Below are 22,619 nucleotides of genomic sequence, written 5' to 3'. Positions count from 1 at the left end.
CTTTGCATTAGCTCCTTCTGGGTGATTTAATAATCACAGCTATATTTTTCCATTTCTTTCTTAAGTGTCTTACTAAGTGTCTTCCTTATTATATAATTCCTATTAGGCAGTATGTTACTCATTTTTGGGGGAAAAACCATTGCTGAGAGTGAAATTGGTGTCACCAGATTTGCTATCTACTAAACCTCTTTTATTTTATTTTATTTTTTATTTTTATTTTTTGAGACGGAGTCTTGTTCTGTCACCCAGGCTGGAGTGCAGTGGCACAATCTCGGCTCACTGCAACCTCCGCCTCTTGCGTTCAAGAGATTCTCCTGCCTCAGCCCCCTGAGTAACTGGGACTACAGGCGTGCGCCACCATGCCCAGCTAATTTTTGTATTTTTAGTAGAGATGGGGTTTCACCATATTGGTCAGGCTGGTCTTGAACTCCTGATGTTGTGATCCGCCCACCTCAGCCTCCCAAAGTGCTGGGATTACAGGCATGAGCCACCGCGCCCGGCTAAACCTCTTTTAAATAAAAATGTGCGTTAAAATTAAATTTAAAAAATCCTCATTCTACTGTTTCCTTTAGTAGAAAGACAGCAAAAGATATAAATAAGATTTGAATAAGTGATGAAATATACTATGTTTACGGTTGGTATGTCATAACCTAGTATAGTTACCAATTCTGTGTAAGTATACATACAAAGTAAATAAAATTCCAATACAAAATTTAATTGAATTTTTAAAGAACACAACAAATTCTGAAATTTATATGGATGGCTAGAAGCCCAAAATGTCTAAAGAATAGCATAAAAAACGATGGGCCAAATAGATGGTATTACTCTCACTCATCAGATATTAACACATACTATAAATGATGATAATGATAATAAATGTTCTTAACCCAGCAATATATAAATAGATCAATAAAACAGAATTGAAAAAGCAAAACAGACAAAGAAAACAGAATTGAGAACTCAGAAATAGATCTGAAGATCAAGTTAATGTGAGGACTTGTTATATGATAAACATCTAGTGGCTCATGCCTGTAATTCCAGTACTTTGAGAGGCTGAGGTGGGAGGATCACTTTAGGCCAGAACTTCGAGACCAGCTTAAGCAACACAGTAAGAACTCATCTCTACAAAAGAAAAAAATTAACACTAAACATTTGTATCACAAAGGAATTAAAAATGGACAAGTTGTTTAGCATAATAGATTATGTAGGATACATGTCTCACCATGTGAAGAAAAATACAGATTTCTAACTCACACAAAGTTTGTCTGTTGACAGATGAAAGACCTAAATGTAACAGATAAATCTATAAAGATGATAGAACAAAATATGAAATAAAGTTTTTGTGACTAAGGAGTGGGGAAAAGTTTCTTAAACAAAATCTCAAAAGCACCAACTATAAGTCAAAAAGTATGGCTGAATTTGGCTGCACCAAAATTAAGGAATTTTGTTCAGTGTGAGTAACATAGATAAAGTTAACAAACATGTTGTTATTTCCAATATTTAAAAACTAGCAGGGATAATATGCAAAACATGTGAGAACTTCTTAAATTAACAAGAAAAAGGAAACAAAAATAAAAATTCCTGTAAACAGTTCACAGAGGAGGTTCAAATAAATAACAAATATATCGTGAGTTGCTAAAGTTTATGATAAAGAGGCAAAACACAGATTAAAACAACAATGAGATATCACTTTATATGGATTTGAATGGCAGCAGTTAGAAAGGTGGATAATACCAAGTATTGGAGAGGGCTTACAGGTATGTGCCACCACACCCGGCTAATTTTGGTATTTTTAGTAAAGACGGGGTTCTGCCATGTTGGCCAGGCTGGTCTTGAACTGTTGGTCTCAAGTGATCACCCACCTTGGCCTCCCAAAGTGTTGGGATTACAGGGGTGAGCCACTGGGTCTGGCCACAAGTGCTATTTATTTAAATAGAAAACACATCATTCTTTACAAAACAACCATAACTATGTTTTAATTCTGTACACATTAAAAGATACACATCAATCTCTTTAAAATGGGCAAGTCTTTGATGGAGGAAAATAAAATAATTGAAGAAAGGGCAAAATAAAGTGAAGGAGAAGCATCTCGCATGGGTCAATGACAGTATACTAAGAAATTAAGGCCATAATTTAATCAACCTGCTGCCTCTGGGAATCTGAGGTTCAAAAACTAACAACAAGGCTGGGTGTGGTGACTCACAGCTGTAATCCCAGTGCTTTGGGGGACTGAGGCAGGAGGATCACTTAAGGCCAGGAGTTTGAGACCAGCCTGGGCAAAATAGCAAGACTTCATCTCAACAAAAAGTAAAAAAAAAATTAGCAGCTGTGCACGGTGGCTCACGCCTGTAATCCCAGCACTTTGGGAAACCAAGGTGGGTGGATCATGAGGTCAGGAGTTCGAGACCAGCCCAGCCAACATGGTGAAACCACATCTCTACTAAAAATACAAAAATTAGCCGGGCGTGGTGGTGGGTGCCTGGTAATGCCAGCTACTTGAGAGGCTGAGACAGGAGAATCACTTGAACTTGGGAGGCAGATGTTGCAGTGAGCCAAGATCATGCCACTGCACTCCAGCCTGGGCAACAAAGAGCAAAACTTCGTCTCAAAAAAAAAAATTAGCCAGGCATGGTGGTGTGCACTTGTGGTGCCAGTTACTCTGGAGGCTGACGTGGGAGGATTGCTTGAGCCCAGGAGGTAGAGGCTGCAGTGAACTATGATCACACCACTGCACTCCAACCTGGGTGACAGAGCAAGACCTTGTCTCAAAAATAAACAAAAAACTAACAACAACAACAAACCCAACCAAACCGGATTTAGGTGTTTTACAATTTCAATCTTTTGCTATTTCAAATTATGCTACAATGGCTGTCACATACCATTTTGTAATTTCATTTTTATTTATGTATTTTATTTATTTATTTATTTATTTATTTAGAGACAGAGTTTCACTCTTGTTGCCCGGGCTGGAGTGCAATGGCACAATCTCGGCTCACCACAACCTCTGCCTCCCGGGTTCAAGCAATTCTCCTGCCTCAGCCTCTCGAGTAGCTGGGATTACAGGCATGCACCACCACGCCTGGCTAATTTTGTATTTTTAGTAGAGATGGCATTTCTCCATGTTGGCCAGGCTGGTCTTGAACTTCCAACCTCAGGTGACCCACCTGCCTTGGCCTCCCAAAGTGCTGGGATTACAGGTGTGAGCCACCCCGCCCAGCCTATTTATTTATTTATTTAGACGGAGTCTCACTGTGTCACTCAAGCTGGAGTGCAGTGGCCTGATCTCAGCTCACTGCAACCTCTGCCTCCCGGGTTAAAGTGATTCTCCTGCCTCAGCCTAAGTAGCTGGGATTACAGGTACCCACCACCATACCATGCCTAGCTAACTTTTGTATTTTTAGTAGAGATGGGGTTTCACCATGTTGGCCAGGCTGGTCTTGAACTCTTGACCTCAAGTGATCCACCCACCTTGGCCTCCCAAAGTGCTGGAATTACAGGTGTGAGCCACCGTGCCAGGCTTTTTCTTTCTCTTTCTTTTTCTTTCTTTCCTTCTCTTTCTTTCTTTCTTTCTTTCTTTCTTTCTTTCTTTCTTTCTTTCTTTCTTTCTTTCCTTCTTTCCTTCTTTCCTTCTTTCCCTTCCTTCCTTCCTTCCTTCCTTCCTTCTTTCCTTTCTCTGTCTTTCTTTCTTTTTGTTTTTGAGATGGAGTCTCACTTTGTCGCCCAGGCTGGAGTGTAGTGGCATGATATGGGCTCCCTGCAACCTCCGCCTCCTGGGTTCAAGTGATTCTTCTGCCTCAGCCTCAGCCTCTTGAGTAGCTGGGATTATGATCAGCTAATTTTTGTATTTTTTAGTAGAGACGGGATTCACTATGTTGACCAGGCTGGTCTCAAACTCCTGACCCCAAGTGATCTGCTCGCCTCGGCCTCCCAAAGTGCATGGATTACAGGCGTGAGCCATCATGCCTGGACCCATTTTGTAATTAAAAAAAATAAAACATTTTTCTTGTACTATGCATTTTTGGGGGTGTCTCCTGTACTCTTATTTTTTCCTAAGAGAGAATCAAGGTATTTTAGCCAAAGGTCAAATTATAGTTATATGCCTGGCAAATATAGAGGGTGTTTTCATGGCCTGTATGATTATTCTGAAGTTTCAGTTATCTGAGAAATAAACTCTATTTCAGCAGCTCTCAAACATTTTTTTTCAGGACCCTTTTATACTCTTAAAATTATTGAGGATCTTGGAGCCAGGCCAAGTGGCTCACGTCTGTAATCCCAGCACTTTGGGAGACTGAGGCAGGTGGACTTCTTGAGCCCAGGAGTTCAAGACCAGCCTGGACAACATGGCAAAACCCTATCTCTACAAAAAAAATTCAAAAATTAGCTGGGCGTGGTGGCACACACCTGTGGTCCTGGATCCTGAGGAGGCTGAGGTGGGAGGATCACTTGAGCACATGAGGTTGAGGCTGCAGTGAGCCAAGATTGCACTGCTGCACTCCAGCCTGGGTAACAGAGTGAGAGCTTGTCTCAAAAAAAAAAAAAAATTATTGAGGATCTCAAAAGCTTTTGTTATTTCCCATATTAGGAATTAAAACAGAAAACTGTAATATTTAATAATTAAAAATAATCATAAAACCATAAAATATTAACATTTTTAAATGAAAAATAATGCTTTTACAACATAAACACTGAGTGAGAAGAGCGTCATCATTTTACACATGTACAAATCTCTTTAATGTCTGGCTTAATAGAAGACAGCTGGATTCTCATATTTGCTTCAGCATTCAATCTCGTGTGAAATGTTGTTTTGATTGAAGTATATCTAGAAAATCCGGCTTCACACAGACATATAGTTGGAAAAGTGAGGAGTATTTTAACAGCCTTTTCAGATACCTGTGGATATTTTTCTTTGATACTGCACCAAAGATTGACAAGTGGTAGTTTCTTAAAGGTTATTTGCAATATAGAATCTGAAACTATTGTCAGTGAACTTTTTGAAGTTTATTATATTAAAATTAATTGGCATGTCTTGTACTTGGATGAATCTTTTACCCATTTATAATTTTATAATTTTATGCATTTGTCATTTGGAAAATATTGGTTCGCTGAGTAATGCATATCGCATACAATATTTAAAAATCATGTTTGTTAATAATAACACTGATCTCGTCAGAAAAGTGCTTAAGTATTGGAAAGATGTGAAACTCACAGTGGTGGATATAAGTTTTCCAAAATCCTAATTTCTATTTGAAAGCTTAAAATTTATTAGTCAATAATGCTGTCATTTTTTTCTCCTTAAGATTACACATTCATTTTGTTTTTAATTAAATTTAAAAAACATGCAAGTCTGAATAACCATAGTTTGTTTGCCAATTATTCTTTCAAATAAAAATGGTATTTCACAAGAAAAGGTGCCAGTGGTTTGGTATGCAACTCAGTTGCTACTGAAAGTGTGATGAGATTACTTGTGGTTCTCTGTTCAATATGCAGAAGTGCTTTATGCATACTTCATATATTATAAAACAGAATATTACAAAGGCTTGTTCTCAAGGGTTGGGATTTAATAAAATTAATAATTTCTACAGATTAATTGAGGACATTCTGAAATGAAATTGGCTTTCCCTCCTGCATAGTGGTGAATGACAACACTACGATGCTTTTGTGCCACTGTCTTGATATGTGCTGAGGTCTTGACATATGCTGTTTTGAGAACTGCTACTTGATTCCACACACCCTTCCTTGGCCTCCATCTCTTCTCATTTTCTACATTTGAAGAACGATTTGTGAATTAGGATAGCTGAACTTCTCCCAGGAACTCAGAACAATACTTAGGAAGAGGATCAAGAAATTACCTGAGAAAGAGGGGAAGAAATAAGAAATAGTGAAGAGGGACCGGGCGCGGTGGCTTGCGCCTGTAATCCTAGCACTTTGAGGGGCAGAGACGGGCGGATCACCTGAGGTCAGGAGTTTGAGGCCAGCCTGGCCAACACGGTGAAACCCTGTCTCTACTAAAAATACAAAAATTAGTCGGGCGTGGTGGCGGGCACCTGTATTCCCAGCTACTGGGGAGGCTGAGGCAGGAGAATCGCTTGAACGCAGGAGAATCGCTTGAACGCAGGAGAATCGCTTGAACCCAGGAGGCAGAGGTTGCAGTAAGCTGAGATCACACCACTGCACTCCAGCCTGGGTGACAGGGTGAGACTCCATCTCAAAAAGAAAAAGAAAAAGAAAAGAAAGTGAAGAGACAGAAGGAGGGTAGATTTGTGCTTTGGATTATATTCTCTACTCTGTATCACAGCTTTAGAAATCTCTATATTCAGATTTAAGTATATACATACTTAAATACATAAATGATGTTGGAGTGTTACAGTGGGGAAAATATTTCTAATAAGAAGTTCAGAAATTACAGAAGAAAAAATATATTGCATTTTTTTTTTACGAAAGTACTTCTGCACGACAAAAAAGTTCTATAACATCAAGAGACAAATATTTGTAACTTGTGTAACAAAATACTAACCTCCTTAATATATAAAGAATTCCAAGATTATAAGAGAATAATGGAAAAACATATAAACAGATACTTCACAGAAAAGGAACTTTGAATGGCTCCTTAACGTATGAAAAGATGCTTGACCCTACTCTTCATAAATGCAAATTACAGACACAATAAAATGCCATTTCCCACTTATCAACTGACAAAATATTTAAATTAGGCGATATATTGCCAAGATTGTAGGAAAAAGAATATTGTTGTACACTGCTTGTAGCAGTATCAATTAGTATATTCCCTGTGAAAGGGGATATACTATTTAGAAATTAGAAGTACTATTTAGAATTTAGAAATATCTATTGAATTTGCAAATTGCTCTTTGCCCTGCAATTCTTCTAGAAAATTTTCCTAGAGATGAACTTCTAGATGCATAGACACGAACTGACATTTAAATGAAGTATTTTGTGTGTGTGTTGGTTGTATTTGCAAAAGTTTAGAAACAATTAGCTGTCTATCAGTAAGGGACTAATAACAGCGATTACGTGTTGAAGGAAAAATTGATAATGGGGCCCATTGGGGGCAGGAATAAGAGGGAGAATTTTTAACCATATATTTTATTGAAAAATTTAAATATATTATCCATTAACTTTTTTAAAAAACAAAAAAACTCTGTCCTCCCTGGCAAATACTAAATTTCCTCTTTGTAGTTACTAGATAGATAGGAAATAAGATTTTAAAAATCTGTCTTTTTATCTGAATTGAATAACTGAAATTATGTGCCTAATTATATCTTCTTTTAAGTGATCACTTAATATATTGATAAAAATAAATGAAATAAATGAACAATGACATTGCATAGCTGTAAGGCAGTTTTTCTTTTTTTTTTTCTGAGTTGGAGTTTTGCTCTCGTCGCCCAGACTGGAGTGTAATGGCGCAGTCTTGGCTCACTGCAACCTCCGCCTCCTGGGTTCAAGCAATTCTCCTGCCTCAGCCTCCAAGTAGCTGGGATTACAGGTGCCTGCCACCACGCTGGGCTAATTTTTGTATTTTTAGTAGAGATGGGGTTTCACCATATTGGGCAGGCTGGTCCCAAACTCCTGACCTCAGGCGATTCACCCGCTTCGGCCTCCCAAAGTGGTGGGATTACAGGTGTGAGCTGCCGCGCCCAGCCTGTAAGGTAGATTTTAAGATAATGGAACACACAAGAGATAAAATTCACTTTTAGTTCACTGTCCTTTCTCCTTGGGACATTATCTTTCTCATCTTCCCTCCCTCCTTTCTCCCTTCTTTTTGTTTTCATAAACATGAGCTTCTACTCATCTTCCACTACCCAGACCGAGATAAAAATATATTTTAACGGAAGAACTACTCCATGTGAATGGATGTCTGTATGACATCCTAGTAGTTCAGAATTATGCCCATTATCTTTTACAAATAATAAACAGATTGAATATTGAAATTTTACTCAAAACTTTTGTGTACATTATGAGCTCTGAGTTTGAAGTTTTATAATTAATCTGTTGTTTCCTGAGTAAGCCTACTTTTCCCATACTAGTGAATTCTTTCCTCAGATATGAAATGTCCCATGAGAACTTACAGTCTGGTAAATCAAAATATATGCTTAATGTAATGTTATATAAATATATATTTAATGTACATGACTAATAACAGAAAAAGATGCTTCATTGTTTTCTCAGTTAAACTCTCATGAACTGTAATGCATAATACAAGTTATTATAAACTCCTTTTATGAGACACTGTAATTACCATTAGTTTTTCCTTTTTTGTTTTTTATTATACTTTAAGTTCTAGGGTACATGGGCACAACGTGCAGGTTTGTTACATAGGTATGTTTGTTACACAGGTATGCCATATTGATTTGCTGCACCCATCAACTCATCATTTACATTAGGTATTTCTGCTAATGCTATCCCTCCCCCAGTCTCCCACCCCCCGACAGGCCCCGGTGTGATGTTCCCTGCCCTGTGTCCATGTGTTGTCATTGTTCAACTCTGACCTATGAGTGAGAACATGCGGTGTTTGGTTTTCTGTCCTTGTGATAATTTGCTGAGGATGATGGTTTCCAGCTTCATCCATGTCCCTGCAAAGGACATGGATGAATCCTTTTTTATGGCTGCGTAGTATTCCATGGTGTATATGTGCCACATTTTCTTAATCCACTCTATCATTGATGGACATTTGGGTTGGTTCCAAGTCTTTGCTATTGTGAATAGTACCGCAATAAACATGTGTGCATGTAATTTTTCCTTTTTATTTTTACTATCAGCAATAGAGCTTCAGAACACATTACATGGTGTCAAATTTCTGACATATAATTGGAAAACAGAGCAAAGATGCAATCTAGCTTGTTTGATGAAGTATTTTGTGATTTTGCATATGTGTTCATGGGCATATACATATGTTGACACAAAATAATCCACCACTTTTTAAAAAGCTTTTTAAAAAAGGGGTCTTGATAAAAATGCGTATCTATAAATGACATAATTGTAAGAATTTATTTTTGATATAGCACTTTCATTATTAAATTATTCTTTATTTTTATAAATAAAAATACAGACTGTAAACTTTGAGAACAAAATCAAGGTCAATATTCTCCTAAATTTACCCCATATGATGAGATCAAATTACTTCACTTTTATTTCAAATTAAATTTAATGTTTGGGAAAGTAGGAGGTAAACTTTTATATCTAGAAGAAAAATCAGAAGTAATTTAAATGGGTACATAATCCATTTTTATCTTTATTGTGTCACACAAACTTTTCTGAGAATGGCATAATTTCAAACTTAGAGGCGTCTCTGCTCTATTTTCACATATGGTTGGAATGAGAATTCCTTTGCAGTAACTGCCTCCCATTCATACATGGGAGGAGCAGGAACACAGCTATGGAGTAGCCTGTCAAAGGTTTTTTTCATTATTAACAGAAACGTTATATTGTCTGTCTGCCTGAAAACATTTACGGAAAGCTTGTGATTTCTGCATCTGGAATTAATTTTTTGAAAGTGAATACAAATCCAACTACTGAATAGGTAACAGACATTTTACTCCCCTACAGACCCAACTTGAGGTCTTAGATACAACTGCATCAGATCTTCAACGTTCTCCAACACAGCTGAAAAATCCCCAAAATAATTTATCCTGAGAAGTAATGGAAGCTCTTACAAGTTATTTTAAAAAAGGATAGATTCCCTAATTTCTAAAATTGCTTTATTGAAACGCCAGCGATAAGATTTTTTGAAAAAGTTTTAACTTACTTTAGTTGGCAAAGCGTAATACTCATTTATTTTCTGCAAAATTTAAAATAAAGGCAGTGAACTTTTCGCAAATATCTTTTAAATGAAATTCTTAAAATAGCTGAGATGTCTAGACTTGTTATTACCTATGTATACTAGTGCTTCCTGTGAACAAATGTAAACCTGAAAGAGCCAATTGTTCAAGATGGATTCAAAGTGGCTAACTGGGCCTAAATTGAAAATAGAACCAAGCAGCCATTTGCTGCCTAGAAGTCACACATGGTATTCTGCGTTTCTCCAAAACACAAACCTCTGTTCAACTTTGGGACTTTCAGAGCTCACCAGAACCAACCAATTAGAGCTCACCTGCATTGACCAATCAGAATTCAGCTACATCAACCCATCAAACAGCTGTGTTGACCAATCACAACCTAAGCAAGTTTGAATTGTTTATTTGTATGAACGGACCTGATTGTGAACCTGGGTGGGAACTTTCTCTGTAAACCACCACCCCTACCCCCCTTTGCTCTCTGGAATGCATCTTTGTTTTAAACTAAAAACTGCATCTCCTTAGTTTGCAAACTGTTCACTGGGATAAAGTGTCTTTCCTGGGAGGCTGAGGTAGGACAATGGCTTGAACTGGGAAGGAGGAGGTTGCAGTGAGACGAGATCGCGCCACCACACTCCAGCCTGGAAGACAGAGCGAGACTCCATCTCAACAAAAAAAAGAAGAAGAAGGAGAAGGAGAAGGAGAAGGAGAAGAAGAAGAAGACTCTTTTCTCCAAATTCCTTTTCAGATAACCTTTGCTCACATTCTTAAGTAGGAATTCATGATTTTTGCCCATCTACATGAAATAGGAATATTAGGACAACATAGTGAGTTTGCTCAATTGAGTAAAATTGCTCCAGTTTAAATTAAGACTATCCTTTACACTGAGACTATGTTATTTTACACTTTTAAGTATTTGTTCTTTTGTTATATGACAGAGGGGCTAGATAATAGTTTGTTTTAAACATCTTTTTGGTGGCAGCTTTCTATAGCTCTCTCTAGTTTTTTGGAAGTTTTATCGATTTTGAAATCCAGACATGAGGTTATCACATATACAATATTAAGACAGCTACCTAAAAAGTGAGAATTCAGGCTGGGCACAGTGGCTCACGCCTGTAATCCCAGCACTCTGGGAGGCTGAGGCGGGTGGATTACCTGAGGTTAGGGGTTCGAGACCAGCCTAGCCAAGATGGTGAAACCCTGTCTCTACTAAAAATACAAAAATTAGCTGGGCATAGTGGCAGACGCCTGTAATCCCAGCTACTCAGGAGGCTGAGGCAGGAAAATTGCTTGAACCCGGGAGGCAGAGGTTGCAGTGAGCTAAGATCGCACCATTGCACTCCAGCCTGGGCGACAAGAGCAAAACACCATCTCAAAAAAAAAAAAAAAAAAAAAAAAAAAAAAGTGAGAATTCAGAAATTAGTAAAAAGAAAAAGCATTTAATTTACCTAATATTTTGCTTTTCATCAGGAGAGTGAGGCATGTGCTTTAAATTAACTGTTAGATATAGTCTATTATGTATATAAAATTAACTAATTAATAAATTCACTCAAAGCAGTAAACATATAAGATGGGATAAAGTCAGAAGAGTGTAAAAAAGGTGTGAAAAATGGCCATGACCTAGGATGGATGGGCTAATGAAGAAGCTAATAGGCTGAGAGGTCACACTTGCCATGACTCTGAAATGATTTTCTGGGCTTGACTTTAAGAAACGGGATTTTATGTTCAGTCAAATAAATCTAGGATTAAAAGGTTATCATTTTTGCATCCTTGATAAATTAGAAATGGTACAGGCACCTAGTGATTAATGAAGGCCCAAAGGTAACTATACCTGGGCTACAAAAGCTGTGTCTTGTTTGCTACTCTGGTCCTAGTGCCCAGCAGGTGCTCCATAAGTATTTGATGAATAAAGAACATGAAAGAAAAAAAAGAAGGTAGCTGATGGGAGAGCAGCAGTGAACTGTGCAGAAAACAAATAATTCTAGGAATAGCTAATAGATTAAAAGTTTTTGGAAAGCCTCTTTAAACCCAGGCAACATAATCTGTTTGCTATCATTTGCTCTACCAATATAATATAGATGATGACACTCAAAATTATTCATTTGAAAATATTTTGTATTGGTCCTTAGCTGCTACTACTATAACTTTCATCGTTAACTAGAAGACTATAGAATTTGAGATTCAAGATAGTACTCAATCCCTTAGAAATTCTAAAACTTTAGTGAATTCTTCATGCAAACAATTGCACTTATAGTTACATATTTATAAGGCTAAAATGACTGTCAACTCTTTAATATTAACAAGTATTCAAAAGATAATCTATATCCTCTTTCCTATCTACAAAGAATAAATTTCAAAGATCTTATTGACACACTAGGCTATATTGCACCTGGCCTATTTTTAGATTGTTCATAAATATCAAAACTAAACTGCTTGTTATTATTTCTTAGCAGTTCTTTGGCCAGACTGTAAAAATTTGGTAATGAATAAGTGTGAATGAGATTCCTAAAGATTAGCCATTTTGTAAGATTAGCCTTTGAATTATGACTAAAACAAGATCTAGGTTTCATTTGTCTTCAAAGAATTTAACTACCTCATCTACTAAAAGAGATGTCATTTCATGAGCAATTGCCATAAGATAAATACATTGGCATCTTGGTGATTTAATCCTTAAGTGTACACAAGTTTATATGTTTCTAATAAATAAAAATTTTGGTGTACAATTTATATGTGATAAGCAGACAACACAGGAGTATTTCTGTAGGATTTTATAATTTTCAACAGTAAATTTGCTCTCACTAGTTCATTTTATGTTAACATATTTAAGTTCCTCCCCCCACCCTTGTCTCAATGTATGAGGTAAAGCACTCACCATTTTTTTCTATTGTGTATGGTAGACATTTGAAAGTGTGTGGTCTTGCAAACTATGAGGCAAATTGGAATTCTTTGTATGTAAAGTTAGTGACATATGGTTACTTCAAAATTATATGTGCTACTCTGGTAGCCAAAAGAAATGCAATAGAAATCAAGGCTGTTTCCTTTTCTATGTATAATTAAAGTTCCCTGAAAAACATATAAAAATGATCTATTTGATTCAGTGATGACCTCAGGTTTGCAAAGTATATCTTGTTCTTCTGAAGGCATATTGCTTCCTGAAACTTGTGCATACCTGTATGTCCAATAGTTGTTAAAAAAAAAAAAAAAAAGAGCAAGGAAGCAAAGACAGGAGTTCACTTTATCAGATTGTCAGTGATGAGACCAATCTAGCTATTCCAAATCTTCCTGATATTCTATTTGTGATTATGCTGTTCTTCCACTTTTGCAGTCCAGGTATTCCTCAGGTAGTGGGCCTCTCTGTTTCCTTCCTGTGACTTGCTCAGACTTGCATGGAATATACATCAGTTAACAATTGATTTCTCCTGTTCATTCACTCATTTGCAGACTATTCTCTACCCTTGACTCTGATTGTCTCATATGGGAAAGCATCTTATTTCTGAAGTATAATGTCTCACGTGCGAAGGAGGCACTCAAGGATGGAGTTACTCTTACTACATTCTCCCTGTTCTGTCTTCGCTTCCCCTGCTTTTTGAAAACACCATCCCCTGTCCCACCTTTCACCAAAGTATGCTTTGCTAGTTTGGGAGATTTACAATTGTAAGTCTACACTCAAATAAATGGAGCATGTATGCTAATGAGATTCTAATAGAGACTGTGCAATCATTTTCTCACAAGTGTTAAGCAACATGTTTCTAAACTCCCTAAAAATAGAGCACACATCATGCAAACAGCTTATATCAACTGCAAATTATGGAATCTTGTTAAAAGCACTCCTCGTGTGTTTCCTTCTTTCTGGGCTGAGGAAGGTGTTCATATAGAGGAAGATGGAGATGTGAGGAAAGAGGAGAGCTTTTCCTGACTCTATTCTTATACATTGAGCCTCCTGACCCAGAACAGAAGTTGCTCAAGTATATGGACAGAATAAGTAATCTATGTCTGAGGACTTTTTCATGTAAAGTTAAATTGTACCCAGCTGCTCCAGCTGTTTTCATTTCACATTTGAATGTTTACTATTTTACTTAGCTGGGAAAGCAGCTATTGAGGGTTGCATGTATCATTCTAAAAAAGGAAATTTTTCTGTCTTTAGTAGCTGAAGTACCAGAACTGTCCAGGAGATCAGAGACCATGTCTGTCTTATTCGACACAGGAATTTGCAGAATCAACCTGGTACTTACATATCATAGGTGCTCAAAAAATATTTAAGATAATAAAGAATAACCATTGGTCTCTTAATTGATCAGATAAATAATGGTGCCTACATGATATGATTGTAACATGTGAAAACCAAAAAATTAAATTGCCATTCACTGTGTGTATGTATGTATATTGTATATTATATAATTAAAGCCTTTTTTATTGTTGATTTGATTTTTTTCCTTTTTGCTAAATTGGTTATCTTGGTGTCTGAAAGCATTTACAAGACAACTATTTATAGCAGTTTTTCTGTTACAAGCCAGTTTGAAGGATACGTGGATTGTAATGTTTTACTCTTTTTTTGAGATGGAGTCTCGTTCTGTCGCCAGGCTGGAGTGCAGTGGCACTATCTCGGCTCACTGCAACCTCCGCCTCCTGGATTCAAGCGATTCTCCTGCCTCAGCCTCCTGAGTAGCTGGGATTACAGGCGCATGCCACCACACCCAGCTAATTTTTGTATTTTTAGTAGAGACAGGGTTTTGCCATGTTGACCAGGATGGTCTCGATCTCCCGACCTCGTGATCCACCCACCTCAGCCTTCCAAAGTGCTGGGATTACAGGCATGAGCCACCATGCCCGGCCATGTTTTACTTTTTAAGGCATTTTCTACATCATTTGTTTTGATCTAACTGCAGACTCTTTCCTATCACTCAAAATTCAAAACATATAAAAAGTTTTCTCTCTCATTTTGGACTCCAGCCCTAGACACTTAGTTCCCCTACTTACAGACTATGTTAGTACCTTCTTGTGTAGTTTTCCAGAGATAATTTGTGCTTTTTAAATTTAACACTGTATCTTACACAGCTTTCTAAATGAATTAATACATATGGAACATCTTTATTCTTTTTTATGGCTTCAGATTCAACTGCATGGTTCTATCATAATGTACTTAAACTATTTCTTAATAATGGAAATTAAAATCATTTTCAACAGTTATTATTACAAGCAATAATGTCATATTTTGTATGTATGAGTAATTTTGTATATAAGTCATTCCGTACATGTGTACTTCATTAGAATAAATTCCTAGATGTAGAATTGCTGTAATAAAGGTATATGCATTTATAATTTTGATAAATACCCTCCAAATTGCCTAAAGGATAGATTTAATTACTTTTTTTCTGAGCAATTTGTTTGACTCAAAGTATTCTATAAGCTGATTTTTAGATATTCTATAGTCATGCCCTGGAAAATGCAATCTTACAGACCATAATAAGCAACCATCTTGGTGGAATGATTTATGGAGTATTGAGTGTCCTACTAGCACAAATATCTGGAAATCACCAGCTTGTCATAATGTCCTTAAAAGCAATCCTTAGAGGATTTTTATGTGATAACCACAGTCAATGCATTGTTTTTTGGTTACAATAGTTACTAGTATTTATTACTTGAGAAATTATAAAATGCCTCTCCAACACTTTCCTTTTTCTTGCGTACACTTCCTCCTTATCTGTTTAAAGACTAAACTGACATATTTTTTCTGTTATAAGCTGTGGAACATCCAAGTTACATAAGGTACTGATATCATTGTGGGGGCTAGGGGAAAGAGAGAGAAAGGAATAAAGCAAGTTAACTTTTTACAGTTTTCCTGTAAAATGCTCTGGAAGATTCTAGATTTTAATAAAGATTTCATTGTGAATTTGCACAGCCACTGTTTCATGAACTTGATTCTGCTGACAGAGTTAAATTTGTCTGAGTAGATGAATGTCACTCTGAAAAAAGAGTATTGTGCTCTACGGGCATATGCTCTTATCCCACCAAAGCACTGAGCTAGACACAGGACTGGGGAATTCTGGCCCCACTTAAAAGTTGAAGATTGACTTAAAATTGGTCACTGCTCTTTAGACTAAATGGCAGGGTTGTCAATTGTAGCCATTTAGGAAGGAAGTTTTTTTCCCCCTCTTCTAAGGTTTACAGTATTTGCTAGCTCTTTTTCTTTTACTTTGAAGAAGGTCAGTAATGTTTCAGGAATACCACACACTGCCTCAGATGGTAGTGGTATGGGTGAAATGGGAGGGAGAGGTGCAAAGAAAGTAAAGTAAGAACAACTGAAGCAGAAATGGCCTCTTTATAAAAAAGTAACAGAGAAGTAGAGGGGTAGGAATATACAACCTACTTAATAGGCAACATATTCAAAATTTTAATGGCTTCTAATACAAGTGAATTACAGGACATTCCTGCAATCCAGCTGTATTAGTGTCAGAGAAGTTGAATTCAGCAACCACAACAGACTAATCCATTCAGGGCTGGTTGGATGAGGGAGCCACGTTCATACTGGTTTCTACTTAGTATTAGCATTTTGTTTTTATTATGCTTAGTGCAGTACTAGGTGTTCCATATATGTTTGCATGTCTTTCTAAAAACACTTTTTATATGAAAGCATTTGATGAATATGATTTTACATGTCCCAAAGCTACAAGTTTTAATTATTCATGTGTTGCAAATGAAAATTGAGCCTTATAGAAAACTCAAGGACATGAGCAAATAAAAAACAAGGCTTTAGGCAAGATGAGACTATGAACACAAGACTCCATTTCCCACTGCTAATTTCTATCAGTAAATTCTGGTGATTCTTCCAGTGAAAAACATTTTTTCCCTCTCTTCTTGATTATCTGTGTGTGTTTGTTGTCAAATATGAAAAAAATAACTGATAGAAGAAGAGTGAAAGTTTTTGAGATCTGTGATTTTGGTTTATGTAAAGCAGCTCTACAACCAATTTCTTGTTGGGTCAACAAGCCTTTGTGTGTTTTGACATGGAACTGAGCGCTAGTGCCTAACACATTCAGGATAACCCCTTTAGGGATGTTGACACATCTAGGCGATAAAGGGACAGAAATAGAGGATGCAATATTAGAAGGACTATCTCAACCACTAAGGAAAGCTGCAAAACCTGGATTGCCTAGTTAGCGGACTTGAGATTTTCTATCTAGATGGTTATTGAAGTTTCTGTTGTAACTTTCAGAGAATCTCTTTCTTTTAGGATAATATTACATGCTTATTTCATCTCCCTCCCTTCCTCCCTTCCTCCCTTCCTCCCTTCATCCCGTCCCATCCCGTCCCGTCCCGTCTCGTCTCATCTTGTCTTGTCTTTGTCTTTTCTTTTCTTTTCTTTGACAGGATCACCCAGGCTGGAGTGCACTGGCATGATCACAGCTCACTGCAGACTCAATCTCCCAGGTTCAGGTGATCCTCCCACCTCAGTTTCCCAAGTAGCTGCGACTACAGGCGCATGCCACCACACCTGGCTAATTTTTTTATTTTTTGTAGAGATGGGGTCTCATTTTGTTGCCTAGGCTGGTCTCAAACTCCTGGGCTCAAGTGATCCTCCTGTCCCAGCCTACCAAAGTGCTGGAATTACAAGCATGAGCCACCACTCTGGGCTCTACATGCTTATTTCAACAAGGCAGTGGTATATGGAAAGAGCATGGACCTGAGGAATCAGGTAGGTCTGAGTTGAGTCCTGTCTCTGTTACTTCTTAGCTGTGTGCATCTAGACAAATTATGTCACATTCTCCAAACTTCAGTTTCCTCATCTGTAATCTGAAGGACAATTGCTATAACTCATCATCTTTATAAGGACTAAATAGGGTCATTTATGTTAACCACCTTCCACAATATCCAAACTCCTTAAAGACTCCTTAAGTGTTAACCCTTTTTCTTCTGTCATCTTTCTGACCGAACAGATTATGGAAGTAAAGTTTTAAGGATGCATGTATCTTCCAGTAAATATTTAAAGTGGCTATAACTTGGTGGTTGGACCCAATGGTTTCTTAATGAAATTTGAAAACAAGGAAATATTGTTTCCTTGTTCATAAAAGACATTTTGAGGCTAATAAGGTTTGCTTCTTCTTGCTTCCTTCCTATGCATTTTATTTGACCATCTTTGAGATCAGTGGCCTGAAAACATATTGGCAAATTGTACAACATTGGAAACATACTAAATGTCACTTATGGTAAAATTTATGTGTATTGTACCATGATTTTGTAAAAAAGGAAGACAGAAAACAATAAAAATAGATTATTATTCTTTCTTTAAAAACATATTGACAAAGCTACTGGTTTCAAACAAATAGTATCTGTTCATCCATTATTTCATGCTTAAAAACAAACAGCTGAAACAAAAAAAAAAATGGCTGAAGAGTTTGGATTGTGAAGAATATCTTTCATAACCCATTTACTACAAAGATATTTATCAGAATTATTTGTAATGGTTAAAAATGAAAAGTAATCTAAGTGCCTCATGTTAGGGAAATGAATAGAACAATAATAAAGATTTATTATTTACTATGTGTCAGATACTAAGTATTTTACTGTATTAACTCATTACATCTCCATAATAAAGCTATGAGATAGGTAGTGCTATTATTCACATTGTACAGATGATGAAATAGGCACAGAGGTGTTAGTAAATTGTGCAAATCACGTAGCTGGTAAGTGCAGAGCAGGATTTCCACTGAGGCATGTAGATTTGGAGCCCAAATTTGATGTGTTGAGATAACATAATATTTGTAACCCTTAAAATAATGCCCAAAACATTTTTTTTTTTTTTTTTGAGACAAGGTCTCGCTTTGTCACCCATGCTAGAGTACTGTGGCTGGAACACAGCTCACTGTAACCTTGACCTCCTGGGCTCAAGCAATCTTCCTACCTCAGCCTCCCAGGTAGCTGAGACTAGAGGCACACGCCACCATGCCTGGCTAATTTTCTTCCTTTTAAAAATGTTTATTTAATTTTAATTTTTAATTTTTATGGGTACATAGTAGGTGTGTATATTTATGGGGTAGATGAGACTTTTGATACAGGCATGCAGTGCATAATAATCACATCACAGAGACCTGGATAATCAAAAAAAAATTTTGTAGAGACAGGGTCTCCCTGTGTTGCCCAGGCTCATCTTGAACACCTGGGCTCAAACAGTCCTCCCATGTTGGCCTCCCAAAGTGCTGGGAATATATGTGTGAGTCACTGTGGCTGGCCCCCCTAAAACATTTTTTGATGACACAAAAATGATTATAACAAAGCAAAAAACTGTAAGATAAAAATTGCCTGTATAATACAGTCTCAACTTTGGAAAAACTTGTGGAAAAATGATGGAAAGAAAATGTTTATGACGGATGAGCAGGCTCATGATTGTTTATTTTCTCTTATATGTGTATTTGATACCTTAAGAATTTCTTCAATTAACATATTCATTTATATTCAGAACAATAAATGATTTACAATAGCACTTCATTTACTTAGCATTTTTAATGAATCTATAAATTATTCCACATAAGTGAAATATTGTTTTAGTTTTGGAAAGGACCATGATAAAGTAATTTAATTTAGCTTTCCAAACAATGCTTAAATCCATTTAATAATGGTCATTTCAAGAGATTTTAAAGTTATGTTTGAACACACGTTTCTGTTGATGAAAAACTCACTAATTTCTCAAGGCAATGCAATCCACTTATAAACAATTTTTACTTTGGGAACTTCTGAAGGCTAATCTTTTATGGGGGAAAAAAAAACCTTTTTATTTTTTTCCAAATTTTATTCATGTTGGTCAAATGGTCTGCCACAGGATCCTAGGCCCCAACTTTGGAAGAGGACCTGGGTATCTGGGAGTACTCTATTCCTCCCTAAATTGAGCCCCTGGGATATCACTTTCTATCCTAACCCCAACAGAACATGACATTTTCTGTTCTGCTGGACTGTGATAATCTACTGCTCAAATTCTTCTTCTTGCTTATGTAATCATGCATGGCTATTTGATTTTCATGCCTACCATTCCAAACAAGCCATAACATCTGCTGTCATAAACTGACTCAGTTAGTACCTCATTGGTAAAAACCCTAATAGTGATAATCTTGTAATGTTTCTTGCCATGCAGGGTAACATTCTTGTTATGTAGAACACACAGGACTTCCTATTATGATGAATGACAACTTCCATTGATTGAGCAGCTCCCATACACCAAACACAGTGCTAGGCCTTTAGAAGCATGAACACATTTCATCATTATCATCATCCTTAGGTAAGTATTCTTCCCATTTTGCAGATGATGCTAATGCTAATAAGGGTTAAATCCCTCTAAACGAGGGGTTAAATAATTTACTCAAGGTCAAAGCTAGTGAATGGCAGTGTTAGAACTACAATCCAGTCTTTCTAACTCCATGACTTCTCATTTAAATTATAACTTTCTTATTGATGACTCAAGATTGTAATGATGAAAATCAGTTAGTGTGCTGTGTTGTAGAACAGTGGGATTTTCAGGGGCTATAGGTTTACAGGCCACAGAGAATGTGCTTTGGAGTTCTTCTGTCTGGCTTCTCGTAATGAGGCTATCAAGTGTCCCTCTGCTGCTTTTGCGTGTGCCAGGCTCATTATATTTTCTTACATATGACTTCTTATTTCTAGGACTGTGGGTTGGAATTCGTTAACCAAATGTGTTAACAAGCTGTGTTTCAAGGAGGATTCAGTAAGCTTCGAGGGAAGGGCTAAGGGGCTTCTTTTCGTGTTCTTTGAGGCACGTAAATATTAATGGGTGTGCTTTGCCACTCAGAGATTTAATTCTAGGTTATGTTTCATAGAGCTGAACTTGCTTAATAAATAAGGTGAGGTATATTTTTGAGCATTCATAGCTATCAAGCTATATAGCCTAGTGGACAGATTTTACAAATACACTTATCACATCAAACATTGTCTTTTAAATGAAGAAAAATAATATTTTTCTTATCTCTTTACCATTACCTCTGCTCCAAATCATATTCCTATTCTTGCATGCCTTTAGGAAGGATAGCTATACATCCCTGTTTCCCAGGACTATTCTACATTAATAATTATTATAAGTATGTATGACTATAATTAAGTTATTAATAGCACCCTTTAATTGTTAAATGAGTTAGAAGTGATAAAGTATATGATCACTCTAGCTTTATGGCAATACTGATTTTGTGGGGCTCCGTCTTGTATGGGTCTGTCCATTGGATAATCAGGCATTTTGAGCTTTAAGCCCTTAGTATTCAAGAGTAATTTCTAAGATAATTTTTCTTGCCTTCTGTTTTATAGAATCTATTGGGCTATGAGACGCTTTCTTTTTTTCCTTCAGAGAAATAGGATGGTACAATATCTACTGTTTTCTGAGTCATTAACATTGAAAAAATATTTTCAGCTTTCTCTTACAGATTATAATGACCTCTTAAAGACTATGAGAGGCATTAGACAACTACTATTTTGGACTACTATTTTGACATCTTATCATTTACATAAGATTTCAAGCTGATCTAGTCATTTACTTGGCAGTACAAAGCTGTATCAAGGCTCAGTTCCTAAGAGAAGCAAATAAAAAATTCAATAGCCTTGAGAGGAAGGGAAAGAAAAAGGAGAAGGAAAAAAAGGAGTTGAAGGAGGAAGAAGGGCGGAGGAGAGGAGAGGAGAGGAGAGGAGAGATAAGATTCATTCTTTATTCTGGATCCTGATGGCTCCTGACATTACCAGACACAAGATGAACTGAGGTTCAAATTGGTCTAGATTGAATGAGAGGAATAAAGGCCTTATCTACACAATACCAATTATTCAAAGGAAAACTCACTTATTCAGTCTAGACTCAAAACATTTCAAAATAATTTGATCTACATTATTGCATAAACATAAATCAACTTAGTAATATCCTCTCGGTCTTGTGCAGATCAATAAGTGATTTTCATAGAAACACATAATTTTCAGGTTTCATGTCCACTCAAGACTGAAGTATGAAGAGAGTGCTACAATTCAGAGCAATGACTAGGAACTAGTGGCTAGAACCTTTCTAGGCCAGATCCAGCCACTCCCAAGTGTGGACACTTTCAAGCAGCTCCTGCCACATGCCTGAGATAAAGGGAGACAGGGTATAGGTCACACAGAACCTCAGGAACAAGAACAGAACAGTCATACCACTTGTTGAGTGCCTACTGTGTGCCAGACACTATACACACACTCTCACTAATCCTGTGAACAACTCCGAAACTTAGGTACTGTGTTTTTTATAGATGAGGAAGTTAGTTTCAGAGAGTCTAAGTAACATTCCCAAGATTAACCAGTTGGACTTGAACTCAGGTCTTTCTGTTTTCAAAGCCGAAGCTCTTTTCACTATATTCTGCTATGTCTTTAGATGAGGGACCTTCTAAAGTCATTTCTGATACTCTGAACTTCGTATGTTTATACTATAATATAATTTGCTAATTTCATGACTTTTAAAATCCTCTTCTACATGTAAAAGCAATCATTGTCATCACTCCTGTAGGAAGTATTCTCTGTCCTCTCTGAATAGCAATACCTTAGGCCACTCAGAAGCCTCTTACCAAACCCTGCTTGGTATCCCGGCTATTGGTGGCCACAGTCTATCTCTTCTGTAAACTATACATTCCTCAAGGAGTCTGAGACCATGTCTTGTTCAATGTTGTTTCCATGCCACCAATCCTTGCACATAGTAGGTACTTGGGAAATACTTGTTGAATAAATTAGTGCCACATAGTGTAATATTAAAAATTACTTGTTATGAGGCCAGACGCGGTGGCTCACGCTTGTAATCCCAGCACTTTGGGAGGCCAAGGCAGGTGT

At 36.9% G+C, this 22,619-nt stretch overlaps 1 protein-coding gene across 1 annotated transcript in view; it reads left to right on the top strand.

Annotated features, from left to right (window-relative positions):
- The window catches only part of LOC129397477 (uncharacterized), a 45,520-nt gene extending 27,494 nt beyond the window's left edge, over positions 1-18,026 (top strand). The window contains exon 2 of the mRNA XM_055110720.2: positions 17,157-18,026. The gene's annotated coding sequence lies outside the window, so the exon portion shown is untranslated. The remainder of the gene's footprint in view (positions 1-17,156) is intronic.
- The last annotated feature ends 4,593 nt before the right edge of the window (positions 18,027-22,619 follow it).

Source organism: Pan paniscus, chromosome 2, assembly GCF_029289425.2.
Source record: "Pan paniscus chromosome 2, NHGRI_mPanPan1-v2.0_pri, whole genome shotgun sequence".
In the NCBI taxonomy this organism is placed as follows: domain Eukaryota; kingdom Metazoa; phylum Chordata; class Mammalia; order Primates; family Hominidae; genus Pan; species Pan paniscus.
This window is presented reverse-complemented; position numbering and strand designations above follow the sequence as displayed.